This window comes from Nuphar pumila, chromosome 2, assembly GCF_984573655.1.
Source record: "Nuphar pumila chromosome 2, dmNupPumi1.hap1.1, whole genome shotgun sequence".
Taxonomy (NCBI): domain Eukaryota; kingdom Viridiplantae; phylum Streptophyta; class Magnoliopsida; order Nymphaeales; family Nymphaeaceae; genus Nuphar; species Nuphar pumila.
In genome coordinates this window covers 400,669-415,651 of record NC_143250.1, presented here as the reverse complement: position 1 = coordinate 415,651, position 14,983 = coordinate 400,669, and positions in this window count along the sequence as shown.

Genomic DNA, 14,983 nt, shown 5'->3' with positions numbered 1-14,983 from the left:
TCTGCCGTAGAAAAGAAAGAGGAAGAAAAGTTAAATAGATTAGGGTTTTAGACCTGGACAACGAGTCGGGTTGGGTCACTCCCCCACCTAAACACATCACACAAATCGAGACATTATTTAGACTAGATAAACTATAAATTGAGGTAACTTTATAAATACAAATTGATGTACAAATCACAATGATGTTTATTAGTAAACTACTAATCTAGGTAACTTAATAAATACAAATCGACTTACAACCATAATACTTTAAGTTTCATAATTTAACAATATTTGTCGTATTATGATTTTCTGTTATGAGCTTTGTCAATGTGAACGATATGTCCTATCACGATTTACACAATGACTGATTCATAAATGGCGGAAAAGAAAAACAATAAACAAATTAAGACGATGTTCAGTCTAAATAAAGTAAAATCGAGGTAACTTCATAAACACAAATCATTTTACAACTTGATACCAAATGTTTAGTCTAAATATGTCTTATCCCATTGACTAGTTTTGTAAAAGGAGATGAAACAACATTTTTTTATGTAATTAATGTGCAATGCAATTAATTTGCATGCGGTTTTTGAAAACGAGCGGTAGGTGAAACAATGATTCCTTTATATATGAATGACATGTCGCATAAGTTTAGGAGGGTGACACTTTGCTTTGCTTCATGATTAAGGAACATATGAATCGACAATTCTTTTAGAAATGATGTGTTTGTGAAACAAACATATAACCTGCTTCATCACAAAGGGGGTATCAATATCAAGAAAGGAGACGACGACAACTACACGGCCATCGATGTCGATGAAGAAGACGATGACAGCTACACGACCAACGATGGTGATGAAGGAGATGACCATAGCTACATGACCAGCGATGGCGATTCATGCGTATATTGTCTAAAGCTTGTGACTAGTTTCTTCAATATTTGTCTCTTTTATGGCGTATATTCGATTTGTGTTGTGTATTATAGAAAGCAATTTCAATATCGTTTACTGAATATTCTGCTTATGTTAGTGGAACATCCACAAAAAAAGGTGAGCAAAAATGCTACAAATAGCTCTAAGAGAACATCAATCGGCTGCAAGATGAATTTGCAAAAGGAAACACTATCAGTAATTTTGTACGTATGAAACCACTATCAGTTATATATTTATGTATGCCATGGGTATCTATGTTCACAAGTTCATATTTTTTGCAAACAAACTATATCCAATTTCGTCAAGTATATTCAAAGCAACACAACAACCAATACTAAATGCATTGTCACCCCTTATTTCATGATATATATGTTCTCTTATTTGTTTATTTTCTTTTTTGTTTTACTCTTGTTGCTTCGTGTTTTAACCTTACTATTATCACTGTTTCGTTCAATAGACTTACGTCTACTGAAAGCCATACACCATTGGATTTCAAAACGCACTACCATGCTGGGGTAACGATTATCACTGTGGAGACTTTTGGTCAAGTGAAAAGGTAAGTGAAAAAATTTCTTGTCCAAGGTTTAGGCCTAACATTTCTAACATGATTTGTCTATCGATGTCTAAGATATTGTATCAATTCACAGATATTGATTCCTACACTCTGGCAAACTGCTGAGCATTGGGTCTTATACGTGATGGATTTACGAAAAAAATAACTATGGTGCTATAACTCATTGGACTTTCACACTGGTGTACAACGTGACATTATACATTTGGTAAGTTTTTGTCTATAAGTGTGTTGTATCTTTTACGGTGACCTAGATTTTACTTTATTCTGCATTAACCACAGGAGGGATTCCTAAAAGATGTTTTGGGTATCGATATTGGCGAGTGGAGCTTGCTCTGTGCAAACCATGCTTCTTTATAAAATAATGGCGTCAATTATGACATATTTGTAATGAAATATATTAAAGCAATATACAGTAGATGAGAACCTAATTTCGATGTTGTATGCTCTTTATTATCCTTTGTTATTGGAGACTTAATTTATATATTGGTGTCATATTACATTTTTGTTGCATGATGATATACCTGGATTCTGCATAGAACTATGCTAAAAATTGACTTAGTTTCTAATTGCGAAAGAGAAAAAAACTCAACCGACAAGAGTACTTACAAGGCAACGACCCCTAGGGATAATATGATGTACAAATTTTTTTAACAGATTTTGTAAATTGTGTATACCAAATTATTTATACAAATTTTGTAAGACTGTATACAAATTATGTAAATTCCTCTGGGTTGAAATAAAATTTTAATTTTACTAAACACGCGAGTAAGTTTGACTCTTATTTGTCACCTCTATAGACGACTACTCTTTGTATATGTATCTCTACTTACAATTTGAGAAATCTAAAGTCTTTCAGGCCATTAGTGTGGTTTCTAAAAAAAGAAGGCATTATGCCTTAGTATACCATGTGTAGGTTGGCTTTGACATAAATGTTATTTTGCAAATAGTATTTATCCTATCACGATTTGCTTTTTGTGAAGTTTGTCTATGTGAACAAATCATTGTAATGTTCTCCTTTTGTAAATGAAAATCACAAAAGTGATTGGCAATGTGTACGGTGAACAAATCGGTGTAATGTTTGCCATTCGTTAATGAAAATCGTAATAGCGATTACCGTTGTGTACTGTTAAAAAATCGTTGTAATGCTCACCCTCCGTAAATGAAAATCGTAAAGCAATTACCATTGTGTATAGTGAATAAAGCCTTTTAATGTTCTTTCTTCGTAAATGAAAATCCTATAAGCGATTAGCGTTGTGTACAATAGAAACGAGTTATTTTCTGTAAGGTGACATTCTATAAGTGTAGCACACAAATGTCACTGAACAAATCATTGTAATGATCGGTCTTTGTAAATTTAAATCGAACAAGCGTTTATATAAGTCTGAAAAGATTTGCACAAACATTCATAAATGGCTGAAACGATTTGCATAAACATTGACTGTGCACTTTTACAACATTTTGTACTCATGCAAAAACTTTCATAAGCGGTTTAGGGTTTAGGGTTTAGGGATTTAGGGTTTAGGGTTTAGGGTTTATGTAGTAGGGTTTAGGGTTAGGGTGTAGGGTTTTTGGGATTAGGGTATAGGGTTTCAAGATTTAAGAAGCTACCGCGACAATGATATATCTTTGTTTGTCTTTATGAACAATAGCGATATATAATATCGCGATTGACGAGCTTTGTGTTTTAGGTTTATGGGTTTTTGTTTAGGAATTTGGGTTTAGGGTTTAGGATGACGACCTTTGTCCATGTGAACGATATATCCTATCACAATTTACAAGTTTATGCCGATTTAAGTCATAGCTGCAAATCGATTTTGCTGCAACGATTTGTCCTATCACGATTTGTTTTGATGAGCTTTGTCCAAGTTAATGATTTTCCTATCGTGATTTACATAATGACTTATAAAAGACGAAAAAGAGGTTGAAAAATAAATCCACACGTGACGAGCTATTGTGATTTGACTGATACATCCTATCGCATTGATTATTTTTGTAAAAGGTAGATAAAATGATATTTTTTAATATAATTAATGTGCAATGCAATTTATTTGCTTATGCTTTTTGAAAATGGACGTTATTTTTTTAAAAATTGGTGGTTTGTGAAATGATGTTTCTTTTACATATGAATGATACATCACACAAGTTTTGGATGGTATGGCTTCGCTTTGCTTCGTGAACAAGGAACAGACAAACCGATGGTTCCTTTATAAATGACATGTTAGTGAATCGAACATATATCTTGCTTCATCGCAAAAGGAGTATCAATATCGATTAAGGAGACGACGAAGGAGAAGACAACAGCTACACGACCAACGATGGTGAATTAAACGTATATTGTCTAAACGTCGTATCGATTTTCTTCAAAATTTGTCTCTTTTATGGTGTTTATGCGATTTGTGTTGTATACTATATAACGAAATTTCATTATCGTTTCTTGAATATTTTGCTAATGTCAGTGGAACATCCACAAAAGGCGGTGCCTGAAAACTCAGCAAATCGCTTCAAGATAACATCAAACGAATGCAAAACAAATATGTAGAAGGGAACACTATCAATAATTTTGTACGTATGAAACCACTATCAGTTATATATTTATATATGCCATGGGTATGTATGTTCACAAGTTCATATTTTTGCAAACAGACTATATCTGATTTCGTCAAGTATATTCAAAGCAATGCAACAACCAATACTAGACGCATCGTCAGCCCTTATTTCATGGTATATTTATATTTGTGTTTTATATTTATTTTGTTTTTTGATTTACTCATGTTGCTTCGTGTTTTAGCATTACTGTTATCACTGTTTCGTTCAACAGAGTATCCTCCGTCGATTGACATACTCCAGTGGATTTCAAGATGGACTATCATATTGGGGTAACGATGATCATTGTGGAGACTTTTGGTCAGGTGAAAAGGCAAGTGAACAAACCTCTTGTGCAAGGTTTAGGCATAACAATCGTAACATGATTTGTACTATCGATTTGCAGATATTGATTCCTACACTTTGACAAACTGAAAAACATTGGGTCTTATACGTCATGAATTTACGTGAAAAATAACTATGGTGCTACAATTCATTGGACTTACACAGTGGTGTACATTGTGACATTTTGCATTTCATAAGTTTCCATCTATAAGGGTATCATATCATGTACAGTGGTCATGAATTTACTTTCTTCTGCATTAACCACAGGTGGGATACGTCAAAGATGTTTTGGGTGTCGACGTTGGCGAGTGGATCTTTCGCTCAACACACAATGCTCTTTTACAAAATAATGGCATCGATTGTGGCGTATTTGTAATGAAGTATATTGAAGCAATATACAATAGACGAGAACCTGATTTCGACATTGTATGCTCTTTATTACCCTCTATTATTGGGGACAATGTATATATTGGTGTCATATTACATTTTTGTTGCAAGTTGATATGCCTGGATTCTGCGCAGAACTATGCAAAAAATTGATGGAGTTTCTAATTGGGGAAGAGAAAGAATCTCAGTCGACAAGAATACCTAGAAGGCAATGAATGATGCGACCCCCCAGAAGTAATATGATGTGCATCGACTTCTAACAGATTTTATAGATTGTACAACCAAATTTTGTATAATTTTTTTTGTAAGACTATGTATACAAATTATGTAAATATCTCTAGCTTGAAATAAATAAAATTTCAATTTCACTAAACATGCCAATAAGTTGGACTGTTATACAGTAAAAGCAAATCGTTGTTAAGTTCGCCGTATGTAATTGAAAATCGTAAAAGCGATTAGCATTGTGTAAAGTAGAAATGAGTTGTTTTATTTAACGTGACTTTCTATAAGTGTATAAATCTATTTTAATCAGTATAGCACACAAATGTCACTGAACAAATAGTTGTAATGATCGGCCTTCGTAAATTAAAATCGAACAAGCGTTTATATAAGGCTGAAACAGTTTGCACAAACATTCATAAACGGTGATCACGATTTGCACAAGCATTGACTATGCACTTTTACCACGATTTTTACTCATGCACAGAGCGATTTTCAACCAGTTATGACTGACATAGATGTCATTATGTAAATCGTTATACCATCGTGATTTACACAATGATGTTTGTCTTTTAGCCAATGAGCTTTGTCTAAGTGAACGATACGTACCATCATGATTTACACAATGGCGTATGAAGGCTACGTGCTATTGCGATTTGTTTTTACGAGCAATGTTTATGTCAACGATATTTCCTAATCGCTTTTATGGGCGATTGGGGTTGAGGGTTTAAGGATTTTGGGTTTTACTTAAATGATACAAAATGAGTAAAATTCTTAAATACAAATCAATTTTGTTCGCAAATACAAATAAAGACATCGTTCTCATCGTAACTTTGTAACTACAAATTCACATGATTTACATGATTTACAACTACATTCATATAGAAAAAATATTAGTATTTAGTGTTGTGCGATCGTAGAATGCCATTGCGGTTGAAGGGAAAGTTTTATAGGACGACTATTAGACCTGCTTTACTATATGGTACGGAATGTTGGGCTGCCAAGAGACATCATATTCAAAAAATGAGTGTAGCTGAGATGTGGATGCTTAGATGGATGTGTGGAAATACAATAAAAGATAAGATTCGGAACGAAGAGATACGTAAGAAGGTAGGTGTTGCACCCATTGAAAATAAGATGCGAGAGAATCGTTTACGGTGGTTTGGACATATTCGGCGAAGGCCTAATGATGCTCCAGTTAGAAGGTTGGAGAAATGGGAAAATATATTAGTTAAAAGAGGTCGGGGTAGGCCTAGGAAGACTTGGATGGAGATGATAGGAAAGGATATGAATGCTTTGAACCTCACCGAGGACATGGCGTTGGATAGAAATGATTGGAGGAAAAGGATTCATGTGGAAGACCCAAAATGAATTTCTTTTTTGGTTCATATCGCTGACCCCAATTGTTTTGGGATGAAGGCGTAGTTGTTGTTGTTGTTGTAGTTACAATATCTAGGGGAGGACATTTCCATCGAACACATATCTATCTTTTAGAGACTCCCATTTTTACAGAAGAGACCACCAAAACATTTGTATTGTTCATCATCGCGTCCTTCTATACTGCAAAGCGATTCTATATGCAGCTGATGATACATCCTCTCCAAGAAAATGAGCTCAATAGTAATGGCAGCCCACTGCACCATTTTCCTCGGACTGAGTAGAGACTCTAGCATTGGTGCGTTCTTGACAATAAGCTTCAGAACTTAAGGTCAGGAACCGTCCCCTGGAAGGAGCTGAGGGGCTACATGATAAATTGCTTTTATATCTTTGTCATGAAGTATATCAAAGATTAGGCAAATATTTTTCCAACTGTGAGGTATGATTTGCGAACAATGGAGGGTCCGACAGTAGTAATAGATCAAATAGATGGACATCTACATCACCCTCTGTCTATCATGCAAATAACCACCATAATCATCATCGAACATTATACAAATTTTTCCTCATAGCGTGAAACAACTACATTATCAGCATTAAACCCCATCTATCAAGCACAGGTAGAAGGAATGCAAAAGAACAAAGAAGAAAGAAAAATACAAGGAAGAAGAAGAAGAAGAAGAAGGCAAAGGAGAAAAAAGAAAAGGAAGAAGAAGCTGCTCTGCCACAGAAAAGAAAAAAGAAGAGATGTTAAATAGATTAGGGTTTTAGACCTGGACAACTGGGTGGATGGGGTCGGGTAGGGTAGGGTTTTATATATAGATCGATATTAGGGTTTTATATTTTGCAGGGTTTTACGCTCGTGTACAATAATCGACACGATGCTTAGACTTAGTAAAGTACAAATCCAATTAGGTAATAGTTGCAAAACGTTATGAGTAAATCACTAAATTACATATCAATATCGTTCACATAGACAAACAAAGACATATCTATTTTTTTGATACAATTTGACGTCCTATTAATTACCTACTGGTGATGATATCTTCTTTTTTTTTATGATGATGGTCATGTATTTTATCTAAGCCAAACCATTGTGGTCAGGTAAAAAAGACTAGGTTTTTTCGTAAATAATTATGGTTGTAAATCACATTGATTTGTAGTTTTAAAGTTACAGTGACAATAGTATGTCTTTGTTAGTCTTTGTGAACGAAATTGATTTGTATTTATGAAGTTACCACGACAATAATGTCTTTGTTAGTCTTTGTGAACGAAATTGATTTGTATTTATAAAGTTACATCGATTTGTATAATTGAATTATTCTCGATTTGTTCTTTACTAAGTCTGTACATCGTGTGGCTTTGTTTGTGAACAAATTATTCTCGGACAATACCGAATGTGGTAGAGGCCCTCTCATACAATATGGACAATACAATTTATATATAACGATTTGTATATGTGAAGGTTAGATGAGACAATGATTTTCACTAATTATATAAGCACTGAGTTCACATACAATACCCGATTTTCATGATTTTTACTAACTACGATTTATACATGTGAATGATACATATTACAAGGATTTATACATGTGAAAGATACATTATTAAATAGAGTTTACACGTGATTCCTTTGTTCTATAGCTTTTTGGATGAAGCCATTTTCATGAACGGCCACAAAAATATTAACAATTCTATTTTTATGGGTCACGATTCATGAAAATAGCTTCATCCAAAAACTCTTTCTTAATAAGACCATCCAGTGTATAAGCATATTCACCTCCCGTTTTGTTAAACTCTGAACAAATCTGACAATGTGGAAATTGGGTCATGCAAAGAGGCGTGACAACTAACTTTATGGTAAGACTTAAACATAATTCACATGCGATTCCTGTGTTTCATAACTCGCTTTCGAATTGATCTGAGCCTGTCATGAAATAGAACAATATAAGACATTACATTAAGTTTCACAAGAAATACAAACATCCTCCCAACATTGATTACATACCAAAAGACTTGTAAAACTGAAGTTATCGTTCTGGAAAAATTGGTCAGAAGGATTGAAGGTTATAACATTGGAAATTACGTCTGTAGGGTATTGTTGCATGTTAGAAAATACATAAGTTAGATATTGATAAGTTTCATGTAATATAATTTATATGGGAGGCAATATAATGTCTTACATACCTGTTCATGCGAAGGGCTTGGTTGCTTTTGCTTAGAGGTTAGTTGTTTCTTAGACCTTCTCTTGCCAACCAAATCTAGTGCACCCTTTGTCCTCCGACAACTGCGATAAGAGGCAGATTTTCTTTTGATACCATTCACTTGGTAAAATTTTCCATCATAATCTACAACGTTCACTCCTGACTTGTTGAAGATGATGTTTACGTTTCGGTGCAACTTCTCATGAGTGTCAAGAGAAACATGATTTTTACCTCTGTTGTTCGCTCTCAGTTTTTTGGACTGGTCTTCATAAGCTGCAACAAACTGATGGTGAATTAACTGCACGTTTTCAAGTAACTTGCTTGACGCTTTTCTCATGCATACATAAGCTTCTTCACTTTTCGATGCCAAATCTACAACATGCATAAATGACCTACACAGTTATTGGTAACGGAAGGCTATGTGACACTTCTCATCAACACCAGATTGACTGGCATTATCTGTATCCAGCAGTTCAATCTTTGCTTGTTTCCTCCATCTTCGCATTAAATATGACTTAGGTATTGCTTGTATCTTCTCTTGATTAAGTGTCTTTAATGCATGATGTCATAAAATACCTTTAAATTCATACTTTTTGCATGTGCATTCAACTGTTCCATTGTCAATATTGTACGTGACATGTGCTTCTTGCTTTTTCTGATGCTCTTCGCCCTCCCATAAAATATAGTATTTGTGCATATTCTCAGTTTGCACGCGTCCTTCTATGTTGCAATTCATGACCTGTATAACCTCCTTCTTAATTCATTCAAATACAGTTAGTGTATACAAATCTGTAGGACACATCAACATTTTCATGCCCAAAGTTACACGACGTATATTGAAGTATTTCACATCTTGTTCAAGCTCATTCTGTCTAAGACCGTCTACAAATAATTCATATTGTTTCATGAAGCAAAACATTGTTAAACATGAATACAAGGTTTTCTTTAGTGTGGCATGCATAGATTTAGCTCTTTGTGTGATTATTATACTTGCACAAAAGTATTGTCTTTCATATGCCAATGCCCACTTCTCTTTTTCTGCATATAAATTTTGTAACCGCGGACAGTCTTCAAGGTCGCATATCTGAATCATTTTCTCCCAATCAGACATAAAGGTGACCTCGTCTACGCTCTCAAGTACACACCTTGTAAACTTTTTGTCAAACCCCATCTTCTGATTAAATATATGTTCTATATTCTTTGCTGCATTTTGAAAAATATGTCACAAACATAGGCGATGATGTGCATCTGGACACACATGAGACACTGCAACCACAATTGCGTGATCATCATCTGTAAGTACAGCTTCAGGTTGCTTCCCATTCATTGCCTGTATAAATACTCTGAACAACCACTCAAAACTTTCCTTGGTTTGGTCATACAAAAAAAGCGTCACCTAATATACAACTCTGTGAGTGATGGTTCACTCTGACAAACTGGGTAAATGACCATTGTTCAGTATTAATCTTCACTGTCATATAAAAAATAAACACATCATTGAAGCATTCATAATCTACTATTTACTTTGAATTTGCCCAAAACATATTCACAACATATCCATCTTCATCCAGTTGCATTGCACTAAAGAAACCAGGGTCAATGCTTGATTTCTTCTGTAAGTAATCAACCAAAGAACATATTTCTCCATTCTTCATGTTATCTGTCATCTTCCTTCTCAAGTAGTTTCTTAGATCCATAGGTGTGAATGACATATTCTCGCGACCATCATCTATGTGCGCGAACAAATTGTATGTCTTTCTTGGTGCAATGCTGATGCTATCAGCTATTTCAGCAATTGCAACATGCACTTTTGTTACTTTACGATGTGACCTTAACATAGGAGTCATAAATGAAGCAAATAAATCATGGTTATGATCACTAATTAAAATACAAACTACATATTTCCCATTCAGAAGTCTTCTTAACACCATTCTCGCTGGACATCCACATCTTGATTCTGGCATGCTCCTTGTTGGATTTCCACTTGACTTCTTTCAACCTTCCTTAGAACAAATATATGTCTTTCTCACCATGACACTCTGTGCATTTTTTGACCAAGAATACCTTCTAACACTGAAGCCAAATTTTAAGGCATAATCATTGTAACATTTATATGCAGCATCCTCATTATTAAACTGCATTCTTTCTATGGGAACAAAGTCTGATGTACTATCATGTACATTCCCAGTGCCTGCACCTTTATCAAGTGAATTGTCATGATCGTCTACCTCATTATCGATTTGCATTTCTTCTGCTGAAACATTCAAGTCAAGAGTGAATCCAATGCTTGCACCCTTGTTATCATGCGCATCATTAGTGCACATGTTCACTTCTTCAGGTGTGTCATTAGTACATATGCTCACTTCTCCATATCTTTCAAATGATTGAGATAGATCATCTTCATTACAACCGGATGATAAGTTCACCATTGTTATAAGCAAGATATCAATTTGTGTTAGCAAGCTCATATGTTTACTACAATTTATTCAAGATATATATAATGGATACCAATAAGATTAAGCAAGTCAAAGAAATGTTTGAATGAATCACAGTATAAAAGCAACAATGATTTGTTATTTGCGTATACTATGCATTGAGTTGTTACTTACCATGCCAATAAAAGAAATGATTTGTCGTATATGTATGTTGACGATAGCGATTTAATTATATCTACGATGTTGTGAAGCAATTTCAATAGAAATCGCTAAATAAGCAACGATTTGAATACAAAAATCACCGCCGCAAGCGCGTAACAGTGTATTTCTACACGCACACATTTTAAAAGTCTTTCTACAAATATCTTATAAATTGATACTAGAAAACACATAATATCTCACAAATTGATATACATATCACATAATATATTACAAATCGATACGACAATTCAGCATAATAGTTTACAAATTGACACTATAAAACACATAATATCTTACAAATCGATATACATATCACAAAATATATTACAAATCGATACGTAAATTCAGCATAATAGCTTATAAATCGATATTAACTAATAAAACAATATCTTACAAATTGACAGTATGTTACTACAATCATGATTTGTGATACATTGCATATACTGAGTGAATGAAGGATACTGGATGGAGTGGAGGTCCTTCCTCGTATATGTAAACAAGCATTATTGTCAACATGTCCCAGCGTCTTACAAATATCGTTAAGTTTTCAACCATCGAAAGGACAAGATCTACCTGCTATAACAAAACAACATTTTAATGACACTCACGACGACATACATTCTTCAACGATAGCATGATGACATGGAAAGGTACTCACGATGCCTTAATGGCACTTGTTGGAATGTTTGTGCGTCATTGCTTTCTTTTATAATGCCCAACAACAACGAAAAAGAAGAGAAGACTGTAAAAAGAGATGTCCGACAAATGCCCCTATGACGCCCATCAATGATCAAACCAGTCATTTGCGAACCCGGAAATGTTTTATAACACAAGGTAGGAACGAGAAGGTGACAATGTGTTGTAACACAAGCTAAAAATCAAGGCGAGAACCTCGACTCGAAACGACGGCAAAGGTTGCTACTCCACTGGCAGCAGACGACGACAAAGTTTGCATTGTCAAAGGGAGCTCCTGTTATAGCAGATGGTGCAAAAGTTTACTGCTTAGGGCAAAAACGGAACGTTTGGACTTTGAAGAGTTAACATCATACTCGATTTTCTGGGTGGAGGACATTTTTGTCCTTTTCTCGAACCATCGTTTCTCTTTTTTTGAATGGACATTTTTTGTCATTTTCTCGAACCGTCGTTTCATGGAGAGAATAGCAGGAAAGGGTACTTAAGTCTTTGCAATCACATCAGACTCCGATGCTAAGTGATGCTCATAGACATAGAAATACGAGCCCCACGTGCTTATATATGTGGCGCTCATTCGGACCCCCGAACACGCACTGTAGCAAACATTGCGTCTTTGGGGGAGAACACGCAACACCCTCCCTGGAAAAGGGGGCCCAACCCAAGCTCAGGGAGCCAAAACTGAGGCTTGATTGACCTAGATGCTGTTTGACTGCCTTTTGTTGTGTCTTAGCCTCCCTCAATCCCTAGGGGTGTTGACGGGTCGGGTATGACCCGATCTCGACCTATCTCAGATCCGATAAGGTTTGGGTTCAGAATTCAGATAGTAGAATTCAGAGGACCCACTCACTATTCGATCCAACCCTTCAAGTCAGGTTAGCATCTCTCTCTCTCTCTCTCTCTCTCTCTCTCTCTATATATATATATATATATATATATATATATATATATATATATATATATATATATATATATATATATATATATATATATATATATATAGAGAGAGAGAGAGAGAGAGAGAGAGAGAGAGAGAGAGAGAGAGAGAGCTAAGCATGGTTTATATGAAATTTCATACCAGACTTGGTTCCATAATTTTTAACCTAAAACATAATTTTTTTTATCTTAGTAGGTCTAGTCCTAACTTATTTTATGTTATCTTTGACTTTATAAGACTTAGGCATGGTTTTACCTACAGTAGATCTGGTCGAACCTGATACTAACTAACATTTTGAAGTTAGCTTTAGGTCCAGCCAGACTCACCAAGGTCGCGTTGACACCCGTAGTTTTAATTCTAATGATTCTCTAGAACCTAGTGGGCTTAAGTTGACTGAGAAAACTTCGGGCACATTGCTTACATACGTTGACAGGTCAGACCTAGGCTGTTGACCTCTGGCCCAGACTTGAGGCTCACCTCTCACCCTTGCCTGCTTCAGTGGTCTTGATCCCAAACTCCTCCGACCCGACTTGGCTTTGGTGACCTGGACCTACACTGGATCCGGCTATATGAGGACATGTATAGCTTTAACTCCGCATTGTCAGGGTTGGCGTTGCGTTGGCCCCAAACAACCCAAACGCATTCCGATCTCCTGTTTGAGGCATGATCAGGTGAAATCACTTCGTTTGGCTTAAACGAGTTGAGCCCGAACACAGGGTGTTCAGTTTGAGAGAGCTCATATAGTTAAAATTTATATATATTTTATGTATAATACAAATATTAAGTGTAATATAGAAAAAATAATAATACAGAAAATATATATATATATATATATATATATATATATATATATATATATATATATTCCATGTATAAATAACATGGAATGCTTTTCCAAAGCTTCATCTCATTCAGGGACAAGCCGAGCTCAAGCTCCGCTCGGATAAAAATGAACACTAGCCAATCCATGAGCTCAATCCACTGGTAATCGAGCCGAGCCTGAACAAGCCCTGTTTGGTTGTTTTGCCTCTCTTACCAGTTCCACCCTCCATCCTCTGTTGTACAGCTTGTCAGAGTGGGGCCCAACAGTAGATGGATGGTGATCAGGTACAGCGGCACATTGAAATTATGCAATGTGATTGCACCATATCCTAACATCATTTACTTTCCCCTTGTTTTCTCTATTCCCCCCTTATTTTCTCAGTCTGCATTTGGAAGCCAGAAAAAACCTTGTAAGGAAAAAAAAGGTTGCCTAAGAATGCTTTTTTTATATGAAAATTTCTGTTTGTTTGTACGACATGAGAAAATCAGTTTGATGACAAGAAACCCTCACCAAAGCAATCAAAATCTCAAGTGGGACCCTGCAACCACCCTACATTATGTGGCCCACCTCTGAAAGCTACGGACACACCCTTGCGCCAGCGGGGTTTGATCTCATTCCAGAACATCCTCCACCGTTTTTCTGCAAAACTCTCTCCACCGGTGCACTCAACGACTACCCTGATCACCTCCTGTATGCACCCAACCACTGAGTCGCTGGAATCCTCCTCGCCAGTAACAAAGAGCACATTGACCATCCTCCCATCAAGCGTGATTGCAAACGAAAGAAGGGCACCCGTCGATTCCCAGTCTTTTTCGAGTTTGAGCTATCTGGAGGAGAGAGAGTATTGTTTATGTTCATTTTTGGCGCGCCCGTCGATGCACAATTTTTTTTTTTGACGCACGGGACGAGCCATTAAACATGCCCTCAGGTAACCTGTTCCTGTGCCTTGCAGAAGGGGCACATGAGGACTGAAACTCGAGACCTCTATCGACAAGCCCGAGACCACGTGGGCAACTCCCTCGGGTATTCAAAAGTTACAAGCAATGGGCAACTGAAAAGCGAAGATAGTAAAAATAGCATTTATTGCATTGATGTGATAAACTTTCCATTCTTTTTTCCTTTAAATATTCTGCAAATGGATATAAGTAACAAATGTTCAAGAGACCCTGAGGCAAATTGTACAAGAAATTTAGTGGGAGACCACAACCCCTCCGGAATTGAAACTATGTCATGCAGATATAAAACATACTAAAAGTCAGAGATATATCATAAATAAGTTAACTACTATGTGAAT